The 6717-nt window shown below is 44.6% G+C and overlaps 1 protein-coding gene across 1 annotated transcript in view; it reads left to right on the top strand.

The window, feature by feature from the left end:
- Positions 1 to 6717, top strand: part of TTLL6 (tubulin tyrosine ligase-like family member 6) — a 43974-nt gene that overhangs the window by 5708 nt on the left and 31549 nt on the right. The window lies entirely within an intron of this gene.

Genomic DNA, 6717 nt, shown 5'->3' with positions numbered 1-6717 from the left:
GAGGTTGTTAGAGACTGAATACTAATATTACAGACTCTGTCTAAAAAAAAAAAAAAAAAAAAAAAGCTTTCTGATCAGCCCTGGTGGAAGTAGCTTTTGTTTTCACTTGAAACTGCTTGGAGGCCAGAGATACTAGAGCAGAACTGATATAAATTCAGGTGTCCATAGGGTTAGGCATGTAGCTTAAATGAAAGAAGTGGGCTGGGTTTAAGAAAATGTCACCTCTCTTGAGCTGGGTACAGTGGCTTATGGCTGTAATCCCAGCTGCTTCCAAGGCTGAGGCAGGAGGATCTCTTGAGGACAGGCGTTTGAGACCAGCCTGGGCAACATCGCAAGACCATGTCTCTAAAAAAGAGATGTCTCAATGCTGCTATAAGAAAAATAGGCTGGGCGTGGTGGCTCACACCTGTAATCTCAGCACTTTGGGTGGCCAAGGTGGGTGGATCACCTGAAGTCAAGAGTTCTAGACTAGCCTGACCAGTATGATAAAACTCTGTTCTCTACTAAAAATACAAAAGTTAGCCAGGCATGGTGGCAGGCACTTGTAATCCCAGCTACTCAGGAGGCTGAGGCAAGAGAATCACTTGAACCCAGGGGGCAGTGGTTGCAGTGAGCCAAGATCACGTCCCTGCACTCCAGCCTGGGTGATGGAGTGAGACTCTGTCTCAAAAAAAAAAAAAAAAAAAAAAAAAGGAAAAATAATAGCACAAGGATAACTGTTGCTTGGCTCCTGTGTCAGGGAGACAAAAAGGAATGTTGGACATTGGGGCAGACTGGAAAATGTCTACAGGAGGCATTACTGAGCTCTGGTTGATTGCTGACATGAAGGAATAGAGACCTACTTCTCCAAAAGAAAAGGAAATCTGCATTTTCTAGTAGTTGGCGACTATATATATATATATACACACACACACACACACAGATACACACTATATATACACATACTATATATGTGTATATATGTACTCTCTCTCTATACATATACATATACTATATATACACATAGGTTTTTTTATTTGTTTGATTGTGTTTTGAGACAGGGTCTCGCCATCACCCAGCTGGAGTTCAGTGGCATGATCACAGCTCACTGCAGCCTCAATCTCCTGGGCTCAGGTGATTCCCTTATCTCGGCCTTCTGAAGTGTTAGGATTATAGGCATGAGCTGCTGTGCCCCAGAAGCAGACATTTCTGCAAGCTAGATTCAGCATGCATGTCCCCAGTTGGCAAACTTTGAAGGAGATACTCTCTTTCAGGATCTTCGGAGAGACAGGATTCAGCCTTGGAGATTAAACAGGGAGAGAAGCTTGGGGGAAACGAAAGCAAGGAGGCTAAAGACAAAGCAAAAATAGTCACATGGCAAGTACTGTTCGCCATCTTGCACCTGTCTCGGGTACCATCCAAGATGGCTCTTATGTCATAGGCAGCCTAGAATACAAGGGAATGCAGGCAATAATTCCATGGTGACCCAGTTCATCTAAAAGTGCATGGGCTCAGTTTTTTACTGTACATGCTTGAGGCCCTCTCATGCAAGAGCAAACATAATTTGACCTTTTTAAATTTTCTTTTCCTTTTTCATTTTGAGACAGGGTTTTGCTCTTGTTGTCCAGGCTGGAGTACAATGGCACGATCTCAGCTCACCACAACCTCTGCCTCCCAGGTTCAAGCAATTCTCCTGCCTCAGCCTCCTGAGGAGCTGGGATTACAGGCCTGCGCCACCATGCCTGGTTAATTTTCTGTATTTTTAGTAGAGACGGGGTTTCTACATGTTGGTCAGGCGGGTCTCGAACTCCTGACCTCAGTTGATCCACCCGCCTCGTCCTCCCAAAGTGTTGGGATTGCAGGCATGAGCCGCCGCGCCCGGCCTTTCTTTTCTTTTTTTGAGACAGGGTCTCTGTCATCCAGGCTGGAGTGCAGTGGTGCAACTGTGGCTCACTGCTGCCTTAAACTCTTAGGCTCAAGCAGTCCTCCTACCTCAGCCTCCTGAGTAGCTGGGACTACAGGCATGTGGTGCTGTACCCAGCTAATTTTTTTTTTTTTTTAATAGAGATGGGGTCTCACTTTGTTGCCCAGGCTGGTTTTGAACTCCTGGGCTCAAGCAATCCTCTCACCTTGGCCTCCCAAAATGTTGGGATTACAGGCATGAGCCACTGCACCTGGCCTACTCTTTGAGGCAGACACATAAAAGGAGCCATGACTTGTTCTTATCACTCAGGCAAGGAATCAAAAATGGGCAAAGAGAATTCGCACCTCCAGAGGTCAAATTCAGGGTCAGTTTTCTCTCCCCAAGTTAACATTAACCTTTAGGTAAACAGAGCCACTCCTCCTTGAGGGCTTGGTACATAGGAGCCGTTGTGGAGGGCCAGGGGAGTGGAGCTGGCCGTTTACCTGCAAGGAAGGGAGCAGCCCAAGGTCAAGATTTCATGTACCTTAGTTCCCCTGAACTTTGCCAAGAATGTGCCTGTTCACTGGGAACAATTGACTTACAAGACCCAGGGTTTATCTGTCCTGAGCACATCTCTTCTTCCTCCTGCTCTGGTGTCACCATAAAGGGTCTTGCCTGTAAGTGGCAGCCCTCTTCAGAAAGAGAAAGAAACAAGTGGCAATCCTTGGCTGACTTAACAATTCTGCCCTCCCTCTCATTGTAAGCATTCAATGGGAGCATGTATATGAAAATCTTTGAAAATCCCAGAGAACTATCCCCACATAAAAGCTTATTATTATATTATTTATAGGTAACTTCCATAGTTAAAGAGCTCCACACCACCAAATTTGGTTTTAGGAAGGAATAGAGAGAGGTGGAAGGGTGCAGTCATATTAAAGACATTGGCCATAGGGTATAAAAGTTGTCTAGAATTAACAAGTTTGGGCCAGGTGCGGTGGCTCACACCTGTAATCCCAGCACTTTGGGAAGCTGAGGCTGGCGGATCATTTGAGGTCAAGAGTTTGAGACCAGGCTGGCCAATATGGTGAAACCCTGTCTGTACTAAAAATACAAAAAAATTAGCCTGACATGGTGGCGGGTGCCTGTAATCCCAGCTACTCAGGAGCCTGAGGCAGGAGAATCACTTGAACTTGGGAGACGGAGGTTGCAGTGAGCTGAGATTGCACCACTGCACTCCAGCCTGAGTGACAGAACAAGACAGCATCTCAAAACAAAACAAAACAAAACAAAACAAAAACAGGAATAGCAAATTTGTGTATAGAGGGCAGGTGATTCCCAAGACATTGTGGGGCTCTGGTGAGCCTACTCTTGTTGCATATTGCTGGTAGTATTCCAAATTATTGCAATCCCTCTGGGAAGCAACATGGTATTTTATATATATACATATGAGAAGCTATGTAATTTGCATATTCATTAACCCTGTACTATCAGGATATTAAGAAAATAACCCCAAGTAAGTAAAAGGCCTTCTGCACATGCAAGAGTGCATTTTAGAGCTATTTATATAATATCAAAATTGGCAGCGACTTACATTTCCAACAATAGGACAATGATTGGTTACATTCAGGTGCATTCTTTCAATGGAATACATACAGCCTTTAAAAACTAGAAATGGTCAGGCGTGGTGGCTCATGCTTGTAATCCCAACACTGTGAGAGGCAGAGGCAGGCAGATTGCTTGAGGTCAGGAGTTCAAGACAGCTTGGCCAACTTGGTGCAACCCTGTCTCTACTAAAAATATAAAAGTTAGCTAGGTGTGGTGGTGCATGCCTGTAATCCCAGCTTTTTGGGGGACTGAAGTACAAGAATTGCTTGAACCCAGGAGGCAGAGGTTGCAGTGAGCTGAGATTGCACCCACTATAGCCTGGGAGACAAAGCAAGACTCTGTCTCAAAACAAACAAACCAACCAACCAAAAAACTCAGAAACATGTGAACTTTGCCCAGTGAAAAGGCTGTTTATGATCTACTAAGTGGGCAAAAAGCAAATACAAAATTGATTAGAATTATATTAGAATAAGTATGCTTAGAAATTATTATTTTGGCAGGGTGAGGTGGCTCACACCTGTAATCCCAGCACTTTGGGAGGCCGAGGCAGGTGGATCACCTGAGGTTGGGAGTTTGAGACCAGCCTGACCAACATGGAGAAACCCCCATCTCTACTAAAAATACAAAATTAGCCGGGCATGGTGGTGCATGCCTATAATCCAAGCTCCTCAGGAGGCTGAGGCAGGAGAATCATTTGAACCTGGGAGGCAGAGGTTGTAGTGAGCCAAGATCGCACCATTGCACTCTGGCCTGGACAACAAGAGTGAAACTCCCTCTCAAAAAACAAAAAACTACAACAACAAAAAAGAAATTATTATTTTTTATTTTTAAATTAATTAATTAATTAATTATTTTTTTGAGACGGAGTCTCGCTGTTGTCGCCCAGGCTGGAGTGCAGTGGTGTGATCTCGGCTCACTGCAACGTCCGCCTCCCAGGTTCAAGTGATTCTCCTGCCTCAGCCTACTGAATAGCTGGGATTACAGGCGCCTGCCACCATGCCCAGCTAATTTTTGTATTGTTAGTAGAAACGGGGTTTCACCATGTTTGTCAGCTTGGTCTCCAACTCCTGACCTCAAGGGACCTCAGCCTTCCAAAGTGCTGGAATTACAGGTGTGAGCCACCGCACCTGGCCTTAGTCTTTATTAAACTCTCTAAGGCACTTAGTCCACTTTGCATGTCCACTAACCCGGCATAATGGGAAGGTGACTTTGGGACCAGGAAGCTGGGGTTTTGGTGGTGCTTCTGCTTACTTGCTCTCCGGCTATGTACAAGTCCCCTCCCCTAGCACAGACTGGTAGAGGGCAGGGAGTTCAAAACCTCTTCTAAAAAGATTCCTTCCAGCTCTAACATTCAGGAATTCCATAGAAGTTAGGAAAATATTCTAATTACACCCTTAATAAGAGTCCTGGTACAATGTGGACATTGGTGAAAAGAAGGGAAAGAGAGTGAAAATAAATACAAGTAGAAACAATACAGCTGTTACCAGGTTATGGCAAATCTGGAGAGATCCAAGCCCTTGTTGGAGATGGGAATTTAGAAGCAGTTGGCTTTAAGGAAAATGATGTGGAACCAACTGAATTTTTTTTTTTTTTTTTTTTTTGAGACAAGGTCTAGTTCTGTCTCCCAGGCTGGAGTGCAGTGGTGTGATCTGTACTCGCTGCAACCTCAGCCTCCTGGGCTGAAGTGATCCTCCCACCTCAGCCTCCTAAGTAGCTGGGACTACAGGCACACACCACCACACCTGGCTTATTTATTTATTTATTTATTTATTTATTTATTGGTAGAGATTGGGTTTCACCCTGTTGTCCAGGCTGGTGTCAAACCCCTGGGCTCAAGTGCTCTGCCCACCTTGGCCTCCCAAAGTGTTGAGATTACAGGCATGAGCCACCGTGCCTGTCCCTAACTAATTCTTAAGGGACTAAAGTCACTAAGATTGCTTTTGGGAGTTAAAAGATCAGTTACTTTACTTTATGGTCACACCGTTTATGGATGGCCAGCAGAGAGGAAAAGGCAGTGACGGGAGCATGGAGAGATAGGCTGTGGGGTCAGATGGACGTGTCTTCCAACCCCAGCTGTGCCTCTTACCTTAACCTCTCTGTCTCAGTCTTCTCATCTGTAATAGAGGAAAGAGTATCTGTGATAGGATATTATGAGGATGAGACATTATGTGTATAAATGCTTTAGTGTAATGCCTGCTACTTGGTAAGTGGGTTGTCAGTAGTCTATTGCAAGTGAATGAAACAAGCATTTTAAGTGTCAGCTATATGAGAAGGACCCAAGGTTGATGCTTTAACAATGTAAATAACAAATGTTATTTACCTAATGCTCACAACAACACTTCTATTATATAGCTAAGGAAAATGAACCTTGGAGAAGCTTAATCAGTTCATGCATTTATTCATTCTTCCAGCCCATTAATTCAAGGAACATATGGACATCTCATTTTCAGTATCTTTTCTAGACACTGCTAGGAGCTGAGAATGCAGAGACACAGCTTCTTCCACCAGGAAGTTCACAGTCCAGGGTTACATAGCTGATAGTGGTAGAGAGCACTTTGTGAGTACCTACTATGTGCCAGGCACTGTTCTAAGAACTTTATGTTGCATTAAGTCAAATGAGTAAACTCATTTAATCTCCATAACTGGGAGAAGCCACTTTACAGATGAGGAAACTAAGGCAGGAGGTTAAATAAACTGCCTGAGGTCAGACAACTAGGATGTGGCAGAGCTGGGATTTAAGTCCAGACAGACAGACTTTGAAATCTGAGTTCTTAGCCACTACACTGCAGCTGCCTCTTAATAAGTGACTTAGTCACCTATAGCTGACAGCAGAGGCCCTTACACCATGATGTATGTATATTTCAGGATGCCACCAGCAGCTCCTCTCACTCCTTTGTATTCTCCTTAGGCCATGTCTTTTGCCTTTCCTCCTTTTATTCCTCAAGGCTATAAGACTGCTTTTGGTGTTGGCACCAACAAAATTGGTAAGCAGGGCAGTAGGTGGGAACTACCAGGTGAGCAGGGAGTGGTTGCTAAGACTGGTAAGATAAGTCCTGTAGAACCAAATAAAGTCCACATCTGAAAAGTCTGAGAGGGGTCCCAGTTTCACCTGGGTCAGATTTAATTCTTGTTCTGAAAACCAGGGAATTAAAATGCTTTCTGGCTGGGCGTGGTGGCTCATGCCTGTAATCCCAACACTTTGGGAGGCCAAGGTGGGCGGATCACCTGAT

This window comes from Colobus angolensis, unplaced genomic scaffold (assembly GCF_000951035.1).
Source record: "Colobus angolensis palliatus isolate OR3802 unplaced genomic scaffold, Cang.pa_1.0 Scaffold50, whole genome shotgun sequence".
Lineage (NCBI taxonomy): Eukaryota > Metazoa > Chordata > Mammalia > Primates > Cercopithecidae > Colobus > Colobus angolensis.
The sequence above is the reverse complement of the archived record's forward strand: the minus strand, read 5'-3'. Positions and strand labels throughout refer to the sequence as shown.